We start from the raw sequence: 16,852 nt of genomic DNA on the forward strand, positions 1-16,852 counted from the left end.
CTTACCAAGAGGATGAGGAGTTATACAAATGCCACTTCCAGTTAGAAACTGCTATAATGTATAAATCTGCTATTATCTAAAATGAATTGTGTACATGTGAAATATTTGTGTATAGTTATGTGTGTGTATGTATATATTCATATCTATATATCTACACAACGATTTCTTGCTATTGTAGACAGATACGAATTCAGATGGAGTTTGTAACATGTAGAGATTTTTGTGGTAATATTGAGGCACATTACAGGTCAAAGAAATTTATGTGACAAACAAAATCTTGTATTTTGTATATATGTGTACAGTTACATTGTTTACAGCTAAAGTGACAAAAGCAGTGTGCAGACAAACTCACCCAGAATACTATCTCCAGATTTTCCAGTTTTTAAAATGAAAGATTAGGGTGATCAGAAATATCTGTAAGTAAACCCAAAAGCCAGATCTTGTTGGGCTCTTGAAGCTTTATGGTGGTGAGCTGCTGGACACTAACAATATCATTGGTCAGGGGAAACTTAAAAACATGGATTCACTCTCAGCCATGGTATCAGAAAAATCCTGATACTTTTACCCCTTTGTCCTGACCAGCAGCATAAAACATGAAATAACACCACATTTCACTCAGCAGAAGAATACCTTAAGACTCTTCTACCTCAAATACAAACTTAACATGTACAATATGACTCAGTGTTTGTTTTATTTTGCTATAACATACAGACAAAAAGCATTCTGAAAAAGTAGTTCAAAAGAAAACATTTTATGACTTGTAACATAGAACAGCGTCTCTTCTCCATGACCACATTATGATGTAAAAGGATTTCTTATCAAACTTTCACCATAGCAAAGAAAAAGAAAGCTTCTCTTACCAGAGTGGAATAAAGCGTCAACCTTGCTCTAACGTTTTCTGCAGCTCTTGTTTGAAAAGACAGATCCAAAGCGGCTTTGTGCATATAACTGATCTGGCTGATCTCCAGTCTCTGCACAAAAAAAAAAAAAAACAAAAAAAACAGTATAATTGGCTCTCAAAAAAGTGTTGTAAACATTCATCATGATGGCACTTGCATGTTGAATCTAGTCACTGTTACCCTGGTGGACTTTTTCCAAACAGACCAATTATGTTTCTACTTTCAATATTTGCTACTTGGTTTTCTCTATTCAATGCTGAGATTAATATCCTTAAAGAAACTATGAATTTGTGAGTGTCAACTTGATGACTATGTCAAGACCCTTGGGTCTGAAGGTACAGCTCAGACTTAAAAATCTAAATCAATCAAGATGACATTGTCTGATAAATAAATTGACTTGGCATCTGTATGTCTTTATTTCTAAATTTGACAATATTCAGCTCATTATTTACATGTGAATGAGATATCAGTGTTTCTAAGTGTCTTTCATTCACTATTTGATAAAAGTCAAGTGAACATTCCACACCTCTACTTTGCACAAAAGCCACATCAATAATGCCTACAAAATACCCTAGAGTCTGAGACCAACTGTGCTGCATTTCTAAATCACGTTAAATATTCCACTGTTCCTTTGCCCAAACCTTCAAAGGGGTCCAGATTCAGTCACATCCTTTAATTTTTATGGGACCAATGAAGGCGTCACACAACCTGGGGTTTTTTTCTTATTTTTAATTTTTTTAATGTTTATTTATTTTTTGAGAGAGAGACTGACAGAGTATGAGCAGGGGAGGGACAGAGAGAGAGAGAAAGAGGAAGACACAGAATCTGAAGCAGGCTCCATCCAGGCTCTGAGCTGTCAGCACATAGCCTGACGCAGGGCTTGAACCCACAAACGGTGAGATCACGACCTGAGCTGAAGACAGGTGCTCAACCGACTGAGCCACCGAGGCGCCCCTTTCTTATTTTTAAACATTCAATTTAATGGGAGCATTGAATGATTTTAACTATGAGTGGCATATTCCTATTACCAAGAAAAATGTGAACACTAGATCAAAATGATAAGCCTCAATGAAAAATGCAGCCTCAAATTGTACTACTTACAATAATCTCAGCAATATTTTGATCTTAACAACTACATGAGAGTGTAATCTTTGTCTTGCTTCCCATGTGCATAAAGCCTGGCTAACAGTTATCGGCAATGCCACCATTTAAAAAAAGATGATATGATTGCATCAGAGGGTTTTCTTTTTTATATTTGATAGTTTATTTTTCATCATACAAATTAAACAACTACCACAAAACAGTTTATGAATGTAGAAATTATGATTTTATCAATTTCTAAAAGTGACAAATTATGATAATTTATAACTGTTTCCAGAAGCAAGTAAAAATTTAGATACACTACAAGGATAAAATTCTATGTATTCCTGAGTCTTATTAAGTAACATCTTTAAATTAAAAGAACCTAAAAGTTTGGATGCTGAACACTTCTTATTCATATTTGTAAATTTCAGAGCCATTTAAGACTTTTATTATAATTCAGATTACTACAGATATGTGTATATATATACACGTGGGTGTATATATATGTATATATATATACACACCTGTACATATATGTATATATATGTATATATATACACATGTGTATATATATGTATATACATGTGTATATATATGTATATATATATATTATTCTTCTAGGAACACAGATGACTAATCTCATCATGCTACTTATAGAGGTAGGGTGTGGAGGAAGAAGCCCCTAAATACTGTTTTCTTAAAGGTTTTTATCACTGAACTATTAGCTTGCTTATTATATAACATTTGCTTTCATAAAATTTTCCACTAACATTTCTTTATTCAATTCTTTCATCAGAATAGTGAAGAGGGCATTACTATTCTCCATTTTACACATGAGAAAAATAAGGCTCAGAAAGGAGTAATTTGAAAATTACAACAGTAAATTCTTAAGGTAGTACCCACTGATGCTGTTCAACTATGTCCTAAAACGATTGCTTCCAAAACAGTATATCTAAGATTAAAAAAAAAAAAAAAAAGAAAAGAAAAAGAAAAACGTTTGTGTGATTTAGCTTGCTGATTGGAAATTGGAACAAACATTTAGAGAATTATTATCATATATTTGCAGCTGTGATACATTGAGGAACTTAAAATCATTATGGGCATGATGACTTTAGAAATGATTTGCAAATGAACTTCAAAAAGATAATTTTTTATGATTTTCTTTTAAACATTTTTTGTTAATTTAGGAATTACCTATTAAGTATCTTTAGATGATACACCCTTTGTTAAGGTCTTAGGATATAGTAGTGAACCAGATAAATATCTTCTCTTTCTTCATGTTATATTCAGTCTTCCTAATTACAATAGATAGAATAGCCTTACATTTTCTTCACTGAGAAAATAGTAATTACCATAGGGGTCTCCAACTCACCCAATCTGCCCCAACTATCTACCAAACTCCTTTGAACTTTACTGCTGAACCTTTTCAGATGGTCAAGGAACTTTCTTATGCTGATTCCTCTCATTTACATCAGATGACTCTGCACTGAATCATTCTCAACAGTTTAAAATCCTGCTTTAATATTTCCCTGCATTTAAGACCTTCCCACCACCCCCACTTCTCCCTCTTGCTGCTGTGTTTCTGTATTGAAAACTATTTCAAAAATTCTACTTTTGAATTCCTTTCCAATTCCTTCCCAACTGAGTCTCACAGAGGGTCCATCAAGCCATTAAAATAGATCCCATCTTACCTGATCTCATGTGAACTCATTTAACTAATTCCTTCTTGAAACATTTTCTTCTCTTGGCTCTAGTGATGCCACCTTATGATGTTTCTCCTAACCTGCAGATCTTTCAGTCCCAGGTTCATTTGATAGCTTCTCTTCCTCTGCCCAAATGATGATTGGACAACTCCTTGATTGTTCCTGGACTCCTTTCTATTCTCAAATTCACACTTTCCCTATAGATGTTCTCATTCAGGTCTTTGGCTTTAAATAATATCTATCCTTTTCACTACCAAATATACATCTGCAGCCTGACCTCTCCTCTGTTCTCCAAGTGGGATACTCCATCTGCTTACTGATCTCAATTCTTGGCTCTATAACAGGCATTTTAAAATTCAAACATGACAAAAGCAGAGCAATTGATTCTGCCATGTCTTTGTAAATTTCATCTTTTTTCCATTCTTCCTTATTTTAGTAAAAATTCACCAATCGTTTAAGCTAAAAAACAAAGATTTTTTAATGTTTTATTGTGTTAAAAATGTAGAACATAAAATTTACCATCTTAACTATTTATAAATGTACAGTTCTGCAGTGTTAAGTTTATTCACACTATTCTGTACCCATCTTCAAAACGTTTTCATCTTGCAAACCTTAAACTATATACCCATGAAACAACTCCCCAATACCAATGATCTATTGATACATACAATGATACAGATGAATCTCTAAGTAATTATGCTTAGTGAAAGAAACTAAACAACATGAGTATATACTGTATGATCTCATTCATACCTAAAATTCCAAAAATGCAAACTAATTTATAGTGACAGAAAGCAGATCACTTGTTGCCTGGAGACTAGAAAAGAGGGTGGTGGAACTGGTGTGAGGGACAGCCAAGGATAATGAGGCAACTTTTGTGGGTAACAGATGAATTCATTATCTGATTGTCTTGATCATTTCATGAATGTATGTATACGTCAAAATTAATCAAACTGCATACTTTAAATATGTACAGTTCAATTCATGTCAATTATCCTGAGATAATAACATTTTAATAAACATAAATAAAACTCTTTAATAAGCACATGAAAATCTACCTAATATTTAAACCTAATATTTGTAAACACTTCACAAAAGAGGATATCCAAATTGTCAATACCATATGAGAGAGTCCTCAACATTATTTCTTACCAGAGAAATGCATGCTCATCATATAGAGTAGAATATCTAAAACGTTATTGCAATATTTGGGGAGAATGGAAAGCAAGTGGAACTCTTACACACTGCTTAAAGTTTAGCAAATTGGCACCCACCAGCACTTTGAAAAACTGGTAGTATATACTGAAGCCGAAAATATTCTTACCCTGTGATCCAACAACTACACTTCTGGTGCTATTACTATTGGAGTAAACTGAGGAGAGTGACTAGGAAGAGGTAGAAAATAAAATCCTGAGATTTGGGTAATATTTTACTTCCTGTTAAGATTATACTTACATATGGAGGTATGTTCACTGTGAAAATTCACTAAGTTCTTCACATAAGAACTCTTCACATAAGAGTTTGTACTTTTTTGGATATGTTTCAATAGAACTTGTTATGTATATATGTATGTATGTATTTATAGTCATATACATACATATGTACATACATGCCATATATGCATATATATGTATATATATGTATATATATAAAGACATAATAATTACAGTATATGTTCTAAAGAACAGATTTGAAATGTTTGTGGAAACACATTGCTAGGGCAATATTACATTTTGTCCTGGTAATGAAAATAAATCACACAGAAGATCAGGTTAAAATATTCCAGTAGGAAAATAGCCATTTGTATAATTACTTATCCCAAGAAGGCTGCTTCAGATGACATTGTCAAGAAAAATATTTAGGGGGCGCCTGGGTGGCGCAGTCGGTTGGGCGTCCGACTTCAGCCAGGTCACGATCTCGCGGTCCGTGAGTTCGAGCCCCGCGTCGGGCTCTAGGCTGATGGCTCAGAGCCTGGAGCCTGTTTCCGATTCTGTGTCTCCCTCTCTCTCTGCCCCTCCCCCGTTCATGCTCTGTCTCTCTCTGTCCCAAAAATAAATAAACGTTGAAAAAAAATATTTAGTATTTTATTAGTATACTAAATACTAATAAATAAATACTAAAATACTAGTATTTTAGAATTTATATCTAAAAATAATATATCATTATAGTACAGATATTACTCAGTATTTATTTTTCATCTTTTTCTTAAGTTTATTTATTTTTGAGAGAGACAAGAGAGAGACAGAGAGAGTGAGCAGGGGAGGGGCAGAGACAGAGGGAGAGAATGTCCGCACTATCCAAATGGAGCCCAACATGGGGCTTGAACTCACAAACTATGAGATCATGACCTGAGCCAAAACCAACAGTTGGTCGCTTAACCTACTGAGCCACCCAGGTGCCCCTTATTTTACATTTTTATTTATGAAATTTCTTGAGGTTCTGATTTAGAAATATAAACTTGTTTTTTTCTAATAGATTTACAAAATCAGTGTCTTAACAGAGAAAAGGTGAAACAAAAAATAGTATCTTATTTATATTATCTCATTGCTTGGGGCACCTGGGAGTCTGACTTCAGCTCAGGAGTCATGATCTCACAGTTTGTGCGTTCGAGCCCCGCGTTGGACTCTGTGCTACCAGCTCAGAAACTGAAACCTGCTTCAGATTTTGTGTCTCCCTCTCTCTGCCCCTCCCTTGTTCATGCTCTGTCACTCTCTCTCTCAAAAATAAATAATAAACATTAAAAAAGAGTGTATGTTTTCTCATTTTTTTCTCATACTAATATGAGTCCTATGTATTGCTATATTATCTACAGTTCACATAATAAGATGAAAATTGCAATCAGGGCTTAGAGCTAATCATATAACCCATTCTTCTGATATCTATGGGTATGATTAGTCATGGCTGGGTAAAGTGTGGGTATCACAGTGATAGAGAAACAGGCTTCAATATATGTCAATTTTTTCAGGTTGTGTTTTAGCGTCATGCCTCCTTTTCCTCATCTATGAAAGGGGATGGTAATACTCAACTTCCTAACTGTGAGGAGGCAATAAGATACTGAAGGTGAAGTGCCTAGAATGGACCTTTACACATTGTAAATGGAAGCATTATATGTGAACATATAAAATATGGTATAATCTATATACTTATTATCACATGAAACACTAATAATAACAAGATGACTTCTTTGCCCATACATCACTAGTGTTTTACACAATAGATAATTTGGGAACATAATGATATAAAATGAATAACAGGTGAATAATACCAAGGAGAAAAGGTATTGTACAATACTGGTCCTATAGCAAAAACGGTATTCCAAAGGGTGCCCTTTTCCTGAATGAACAGAATTCTGTTTATATAACTGCGATGAACACCTTGGTCTCAGTGAAAAAGAATGACTGGAAACACCTTGGCTAAGTAAAGTAACCAGAAGTATGTCAATAAACTTATAAAAGTTTAAAGATGACTATTTACTACTAAATAAAATTATTACATTGCATAAACACCATTTATATTAAAAAAAAAGAAACAAGTTTAACAGAATTGCTTTCAATAAGAAGCATGTGGATTGACCAGAGTCTGAGCTCATTGTAACTTTTACTGCGTTTAAGTAGACTTTGTTTATAGTCTCCCTCAATGTTTCTTTAGGGAAAAAAAAAAAGAGAGAGAGAGAGAGACCTCTAAATAATCAGGACAGCAAACATAAACCCAAGAGAGAGAGGACATAAGAAAAATAAAAGCAATGAAGAGCAAGTAAGAAAATACAAAAATAAACAAAATCCCATTGAGGGTCTTATCTTTGTGTTTTTTGCCATTACAAGCATATGCCATGACATTTTGTCAACTAACCTAGTATTTCAGAGTATGATTCCATGTGTATGATTAATTTTTTTCAAATGTAAGAGCCATTAACATTTTTGCCCCTTCCTAAGAGCAAAATAACTTCTGTGATTTTTCTTTGAGTATTTTTAAATGGTTGGATTCCGTCAGAAAGTAGGTCAATGACTTGCTGGAGGTGGAGGCAGGGAGTGAGTTGAGAGATGCTGACTAAAAAGAACACTGTTTAAGAGGAGGAAACTCTCCCATATGATGATGTGGTAGTACTTACATGGTTGCATACGTTTCTCAAAATGTATGGCATGTATTGAAATATGTTTTTGAAATGGATGTATTTTATTGTTTGTTAAGTATATCTCAATAAAACATATTAATACTAAGAAAAAATGAAAAGGGCCCGTCTCCCCAAACAGTAAGAGAAGTTGAACTTTAGATAGGCTACAGCAGCGCACAACTCCAAGAGATTACTATTCACAAATGTAATGGTTGGGCAGCGGAGAGGGTCTTTTGCGCCACGTCTTAGTCTTCCATATATCATCTAGAGCTTCACCTTCTCTGTGAGATGTTTATCAAATGCACACTCTCTCCTCTTTTTCTCATCTGCACAGATTTTACAACTTAATAAAATTAAACATGCACAAAACTGTACTTATATAAAAAGCTTATGATAATGATCTTTTAATAGAGTAGAATAAACTTCTCCATAGTAAATAAGCTGGTCTTCATATTCGTTTTTAAACATTTTAAACAAACGCATAAAAATAGGATATTACAACATTGACTATCGCTATAAAACATTCAACATAAAACATTAAAAAGTGGCATGCAACATAATAAATGGTTAGATGAAAATTGAATTTAAATGGCAAGACTCACAGTTAATACAATTTTTTGCTTTTTCTTGTCTTTTTTTATCTTCTTATGTTTTCCCTTCTCAATCCTGCCCCTCCTCACCTCATTCTCTTCTTTCTTATGTTTAATTTTCTCATTATTACAGCAGCTAGTATTTACTGAATACTTTCTATATGCCAGGTGCTAGTTTGAATGGTTCATACACTGCATAAGTTACTTTCTTTCTTTTATCTGCCACATCTTTCTCTTTGTTAGGTCCTTCAGCTTCCACTTTCAAAGTAATTTGTCTCTTTATTTTTAGTCCCAGCTTGAGGTACCAACTACTATTCACAATATTCACCTTTTTTCATTTACAAATAAACTCTTTAGAGGATTATCAGGCATTGTTGTTTTCTTCTTTCCTATGAACTAATTGACATATCTTAGCACATGGATTCTGTCCTCAGCATTTCTATTAAAAATTTCTATTTTATATTCTATAAAAATAAATCTCCTGTTTAGGCTGTATTGCAGTATTATTTATTCTCAAACTCTGAGTCATTTGACATTTAAAAAAATAATTTCCATTTAAACTTATGACAGTTCTCCAAATTAAGCACTTATTGAAGTATTTCTTCCTTGTTGAATCCTAGCTTCCTTACTCAAATCTCAAATTGTTGATATAACCCCTCTGTGACTCAGACTCTGATTTAGAATCTTCCCTTCCGGTGTTAACAGTTTTCAAATTGATCACCCACCATCTTAAGCCACTCTGTTTAATGCTGTGGTATTCTTAACTAATATTTTGGAGATATTGTGCTACCTGAAGAAAGGTAAACCCAGAAAAGCTAACCCAATATTGAGAAGAACAAAGTTGAAAGGCAGATACTATCTGAAATCAAGACTACTATAAATCTATGGTAATTAAGACAGTGCAGTATTGGTGAAAGAGTAGACAAATAGACCAATGGAACAGAATAGCAATCTCAGAAATAAATGAACTTAATGTAGTCAAGTGATCTTTGATGAAGGATAAAAGGCAATCCAATGAATCAAGGATAATCTCTTAAGCAAATGGTCCTAGAACAACTGGACACTCACATTCAAAAAATGAATCTAGATACAGACTTTACACTCTTCTCAAATTTTAACTGAAAATGGATGACAGACAATGTAAAACACAAAATTACGAAAGTCCCAAAAAATAATTTAGGAGAAAACCTGGATGATATTGGGTATAGTGATGACTTTTTATATACGGCACCAAGGTAGGATCCATGAAAGAAATAACTGACAAGATGGATTTCATTAAAGTTAAAATTTCTGCTCTGTAAAAGAAAATGGCAGGACATTGAGAAGACAAGCCACAGATTAAGATTTTTAAATTAAATATTTGCAAAAGACACATCTGATACAAGACCGTTATCCAAAATATGTGTAGAACTCTTACAATGCAACAATAAGAAAGGACCAATCCAACTAAAAAATGGGCTTATTGTTGTTTCTTCTAAGTTTTTATTTAAATTCCAGTTAGTAGAATTTAGTGATTCATCAATTATACACAATACCCCGTGCTCATCACAACATGGGGAAAATGGGCCAAAGACCTTAATAGACACTTCATCAGAGAAGATAGACAGATGGCAAATCAACAAAGGAAAAGATACTCCATATCATATGTCATCAAGAAAATGCCAACTAAAACAATGAGACCCCATACACACTTGTTAGAGGGGCCGAAATCCAGAATACTGACACCACCAAATGCTGGCAAGGATGTGGAGCAACAGGAACTCACACATGCTGAGAGGAATACAAAATGACACAGCCACTTTGGAAGAAGGTGGTTTGTTTTGTTTTGTTTTGTTTTGTTTTTTAAAACTAAATATACACTGACAATATGATCCACCCATTATGTTTTCTGGTATTTATCTAGAGGAGTTGAAAACTTATGTCCACACAAAAACCTGCACACAAATATTTATATCAGCTTTATTTACAGTGCTAAACCTTAGAAACAAACAAGATATCCTTCAGTAGATAAATGGGAAAATAAAGTGTGGCACATCTAAACAATGGAATAGAATTCAGTTAGGAATAAATGAACTATCAAGCCATGAAAAGATACAGAGAAACTTTGTATGTTACTAAGTGAAAAAAGTCATTCTGAAAGGACTATGTACTGTGGGACTCCAACTATACGACATTCTGGAAAATTCATGGAGATAGCCAACTTATAGATAGTAAAAAGAAAAGTGGATGGGGGAAGGAAGGAAGGATGAATAGGCAACACACAGAATTTTTAGGGCAGTGAAAATACTCTGTGCAATACTATAATGATGGCTACATGCCATTATATGTTTGTCCAAACCCATCAAATGAACAACATCAAGAGTGCACCATAATATGAACTATAGACTTTGGGTGATAATATGTCAATGTAGTTTTAGCAATTGTAACAAATGTCTGACTCTCCTGGGGGAGTTGATAATAGAAGAGGCTATGCATGTGTGGGGACACAGAGTATATGGGAAATCTCAGTATCTTCATCCCAATTTTGCTGTGAACATAAAACTTCTGTTAAAAAAAATCTTAATTTATAAACCTAATAAAACAACAGCAGAATATACCCACATAATATAATATGCACAACTCTAAAGAGCTTGATGAATTTTTACCAAGTTAACACATTAATTGAGCCAGTCTTTTAATAAATTGAATTACAGAATATTTCTAGGAGCATGGAAGCCTTTCTAATGGTCCCTACAGGCATCACTCTGCCCCACCATCCTGTAGTAACCACTCTTTTCACTTCTGTCACCATGAGACTAATTTGGGTGGCTATTTAAATTTTTAATAATGGAACAACACTGCATATTATTTTAGACCTGATCTCTTTTGCAGAACATTTAAAATAGAATATTTAGTACTATTGTTCTACACAGCATCTGTAGCAGTGCTTAACCATTCCATTTTTTTATATTATTATACTGAATGATTAAGAAATATCGAATTTATCCATTCCAAATTTGATGGAAATTTGAGACATTTTGGCTATTAATAATTATTTTTTCTTTGATTGCTTAAAGGGTATGTGGGTAATGAAAATGATCTGGAGCTATATGAAAATGGTGTTTGTACAACGTTTTGAATGTGCGAAGTGTCACTGAATTGTACATTTTAAAATAGTTAATTGATGTTATGTGAATTTTGCCTCAATAAAAAGCATTGTGCTGCTTTGGCCTTCTATCACATTTTTAACCGACATGTATTATAGGATATTCATATGTTCAGCTTTAATAGGCATTGCCAAGTTTTCAAGGTGGCAATGCTAATTTACTACATTCACTGTAAGTGAGTTGCTAGTTCTACATCCTTGCCAACATTGTTTTTTTCTTCCCCCTGAACTTACTGTGGTTTTAATCTATTCTCCTTGAACCTAAATGATGCTGGGCACCTGTACATAAGCAGATAGGCTATTTGGATATTTAAGTGAGGCACCTAATTTTTCATTAGACAGCCTTATTTTATTAAGTTGCCTTTTCTTGCTGATTTGTAGGAATTGCTTATTCATTTTGGACAAAAATTCTTCATCATATAAAAATGTTTCTTGCGGGGCGCCTGGGTGGCGCAGTCGGTTGAGCGTCCGACTTCAGCCAGGTCACGATCTCGCGGTCTGTGAGTTCCAGCCCCGCGTCAGGCTGTGGGCTGATGGCTCAGAGCCTGGAGCCTGCTTCCGATTCTGTGTCTCCCTCTCTCTCTGCCCCTCCCCCGTTCATGCTCTCTCTCTCTCTGTCCCAAAAATAAATAAAAGTTGAAAAAAAAATATTTCTTGCCATTTTTCAAATTTTCAAAATATCCTCTCATTCTATGACTTGATTTGTTTTTTACTCTCCTAATAGTGAACAGTTCTGTTAATGTAGTTTAATTTCTCATTTTTCCCTAACTAGAAGTTAGTGCTTTTGAGTCTTGCTAAAATTTATTTGCCTACCAGGAAGTCATGAATATCTTTTATCTTATCTTCTAGAAGTTTCATTGTATTACCTTTTACATTTGGGTCTAAGAGCCCTTTCATTAATTATTCTGCACTATGTGAGGTATTTATCATGCTTGTTTTTCTATCTTTTTCTTTCCAGTTTTGGTGTGTATGTATATACACACATTTACTAATGTATAAATATATATGTATACACATGTATATACATGCATTTATATCCATATTCACACACATACATATATATTGGCAAATATTGAAAATACTGTCCTTTTTTTTTTTACTACACTTAGTGTTATATTTGATATGTACATATAATGTGTACCTGATGATCATCTAATGAAGAAGGGTCATCTATCAGTCTCATTTAGTTCCTTTGAAGGCGGTAAGCCTTTCCATTGTGCTCCTTTTAAAGATCTCTTATGTTTGGTTTTCAGGAATTTTACTATGAAGTACCCAGATTTTTATTGCATTTGATATTCTTACAGTCTCTTCAATCTTTGGTATCATATCTTTTGTCAGATTAGAAAATTTATTGGTCAGTATCTCTTTGGATCTTGCTTCTGCCTATCCTTTTCTCTTGTTCTAGGGCTTTAATTAAATGTACCTCTCATTTTCTTTTTTTTTTTTCTGTTCAAGATATTACTTGCTTAATTCAATAGATTTGTTTTAAAAGAAGATTAGCAATCTTCTCTTCTTCAATGGCAATCTTCTTTCATACCTACCTATTGAATTACTTATTCAGTTATCAAAAATTTTCAGCTCTAGGAATTTTTTCACATTACACACACACACACACACACACACACACACAGACACACACACACACACACACTTAGCTCCAGTTCTTTGTTGAGTTTCTATATTCTATTAATTTCTGGATATAGTATATAATCATTTTAAAGTCTGTGTCTGGGGGTACCTGGATGGCTCAGTCAGTTAAGCGTCTGACTCTGGATTTCAGCTCAGGTCATGATCTCACAGTTCATGAGTTTGAGGGCTGAATTGGGCTCCATGCTGATGGTGCAGAGCCTGCTTGGGTTTCTCTCTCTCTCTCTCTCTCTCTCTCTCTCTCTCTCTCTGTCTCTCTCTCTCTCTCTCTCTCTCTCTCTCTCTCTCTCTTTCTCTCTCTCTCTCACTCTCACTCTTTCTCTGCCCTCCCCTTGCAGTCTCTCTCAAAATAAATAAATAAACAAAGATTATAAAGTCTGTGTCTGAAAATTCTAATATCTACATAACATGTGGGTCTAGTCTGCTTAATTTTCTCTTGGTTTTCAATAATTTGGGTCCTATTTTCTAATGGGATCAATTATTTTTCATTGATAGCAGACAGAAATTCATGGATAAATTCTCTAATTCACTTGAGGCTGATTTATTTCTTGTTTGCTTTTATGCTAGGTGGAGCTTTCTCTGTGGGTCTCCACTGAAGGCGTAGGGGCACTAACCAGTCACTCTTCTTACTGGTTCCTGAATGCCAGTTGTTGCTTCCTAATGCTTGTGTCACTGCCAGGTTCTTGGTTTTGTTTGTAAGCCCTGAGCAGCTGTTTTCTACTTGTTTTCTCTTAATTCAGCTCAAGTTCTTATTGTGATTATATGAGAAATTAAGAAGACTGATATCTGTATATTTTTCTGGCCTGAAATGAAAGTTTGGACAAGTTATTTCAACTCTTTAAATGTTGGCTTCCTAGGGTGCCTGGGAGGCTCAGTTGGTTAAGCGTCCAACTCTTGGTTTCAGCTCAGGTCATGATCTCACGGTTTGAGTTTGAGTTTGAGCCCTATTGAGCTCTGTGCTGACAGTGCAGAGACTGCTTGAGATTCTCTCTCCCTCTCTCTCTCTGCCCCTCCCTTGCTCACTCTCTCTCTCAAAAATAAATAAACTTAAAAAGTTTTATTTTGTTTTTAATGTTGGCTTCCTATTCTTTACATAGGAATAAAAACAAAAGAGGGTAGTAAATGTGCTTGAATGAAAAGTGATTAATTTCCTCCATATTCCAGTATCAAAGAAACCAGCCATATAAAGAGGACTTCCTTCAAAGTCATGCCCCAACTATTCAACACAATTCCCTGTCTGTCCAAAAGCCCAGTGGTATATATACTAATATAGTAATTGAATCACTCTTTGTGTGAGGAATGTCTATTTGAGGAAAGTTTTTGTTCCTCTGGATTGAGGTTGACCTTCGTTCAATTCCTATTACCAAATATGACTCCTTGTTAAATAACTGAAAGTTTTATTTCTTTCATGTTATTTTACTGGGAAAATGAGATTTTTTAAACCTCTTACTCTTTCTGAAAATACAAAATGAAAAATAATACACAAAAGAAGGATCTTCCTTCATAGGGACAATGAAGTATTTCTAAACATAATTCTCTGAAAATCATATTTTAGGAAAAGAACTTAATGACAAGCATCACACAGAGGTTCTCACTCATACCTCTGAAAGGACTCTGAATGTGCTTCCAAATAAAATTGCAGAAACAATATAATTTTAAAATTGGAAAATATGCAACTAAAGTCACATATCCATGCTTACAGGCAAAAATAGAGGGCAACTTTACAAATTCCAATTAGTTTGTTAGTGGTGTTTTAATTCCTAAAATTAAATATATCTAATTTTCAAATCTCCAGGTATGCTCCTATTCTTATGGGTTAGGTCTGATATTGTTCATTTATTCAGCATTCTACCAGAAAGGACATTTTTTAGACATGAATAAATTATAATAATTTGAGTTCTAGATGTTAGGAAAGGCTTTGATTATTGAATATATCCTGATAAATTAGGAGATTCACAAAACAGGGGTAAAGTTTAATCTGTTGTAAAAATTTCAGGATATGTCCATTTTAGTCAACTTCTCTTCAATCCTTTTAATAAGGAAAGTCTGAGGATGAGGAAAATGTCATATACTGGTATGACACAAGGAAAGTTAGGGGGACCAAGCTAAACATGCACATTTTTAAAAATTCATAATATAAATCTTATAGGAATTTGTATTGTCTTAGTTCTTCTGTCCATCAGGAACGTCCATTAGAAATTTCACCACCGTCTGGTAGAATAGTGGTTTCTGAATCAGCTATGTATACATTAGATATATATCTAGAATATGTCTGTCTAGTGATATATACTGAACCATCTTTATGGAAACACCTGGGGAGAAGTTTCGAAATCTACATTCCTGGATACCATTGCAGAGTAATTGAGCTGGACTCTCGGGTAGGCAAAATGTCCAGGAAGTGCCTATTTCAATCAACTGAGGTGATAATGATTCACAACTGAAGTAAGTCAACAATTTTAGACTCTGCTGCTCTGGGATACATATAATGGATAAACTATGACAAGATTATTATTTTAAAAGATATTCAATTCTTTCATTTTTTTCCTTGAATTATTGAGTTTAATACAGCATCATTTCATTTGAATAGAATTAAACAATTTCATAACTGGTATGGAGTTATAAGGCGGTGGTACTTTTTGCCCAATTCAGACATGTCAATTTTCATTACTTAACTTTCATCGCTTTCTTTTGCAAAGCACATAACACAGAGAATTAATGGAAGGCAACATGCAAATTAATACTTAATCCTATTGACCTGTCAGAAAAAAAATGCACAAAAGCCAGGATTAAAATAATTTAAAATAATAGATTTTTCTCACTGTCTCAATAAGAGTGCTTGATTTTACCTATGAATAGATACATTTCAGCTAAGCCATGCCATAACCTGGTGGAAAAATAATGTTGTTTCTGGTTTATTGCTATTTGCTCTTAGCTCATAATGGAAAGAATATATATGCTGAGATTTTTGATTTGGGAAATTATATTCAATATAGTTTAGCTGAAATACCATCTTTTTCAAGGAAAAGAAAATAGCATGTTAATTTATTCAGCAAAAGAGACTTCTGGTCACAGATTTTAGACTCTAGAGGCTATGGCTGATGATGAAACTGTCAGCAATTGCTGCTATTTTCATCCACTAAAAGAATAATGGTATCTCTAGGAAAATCAAAATATATTGCTTTGGCAGCACCTTGCTAAAAACCAAAAATGCAATAATAATAAATAAAATCACAGATTTTTCTCTTTCCTCCTCATATCATGTAGGTAGTGTGCAATAGCCCATGCAAATATCTATTGTCATAGAATACAAATAATGTTTTAAAGTGAAATATTTTTAAATATCAGTATTTAAAGTCAGAAAATCGTAGACTAGAATTTTAATTGTCAACGTAAAACAAAAAAAAATTAAAAGAAAAACCTACTACCAACAGCTAAAAAGAAAGTAACTCATAAATTGAACATTATCTTTAGAGGTGACTAATGTGTGATTAGCTACCTGAAATATTTTAGCAGCCTCCTTAAGTTCATTTTAGAAGAACAGGTATGAATACCTTTACAAATACTTAAAATAATTACAGATTGTAAAACTAATATATCCGTAATTGTAAGTGTTTATTTTACTCCATATCCTCTCCAGAGTTTTACAGCCTTCAATAACTCCACTGCCAAGTGGT

The 16,852-nt window shown here is 33.9% G+C and overlaps 1 protein-coding gene across 1 annotated transcript in view; it reads right to left on the minus strand.

Moving 5' to 3' along the window:
- The window catches only part of MGAT4C (MGAT4 family member C), a 724,438-nt gene that overhangs the window by 390,715 nt on the left and 316,871 nt on the right, over nucleotides 1-16,852 (minus strand). The window contains exon 4 of the mRNA XM_006933915.5: nucleotides 861-971. The gene's annotated coding sequence lies outside the window, so the exon portion shown is untranslated. The remainder of the gene's footprint in view (nucleotides 1-860; nucleotides 972-16,852) is intronic.

This window comes from Felis catus, chromosome B4 (assembly GCF_018350175.1).
Source record: "Felis catus isolate Fca126 chromosome B4, F.catus_Fca126_mat1.0, whole genome shotgun sequence".
Classification (NCBI taxonomy): domain Eukaryota; kingdom Metazoa; phylum Chordata; class Mammalia; order Carnivora; family Felidae; genus Felis; species Felis catus.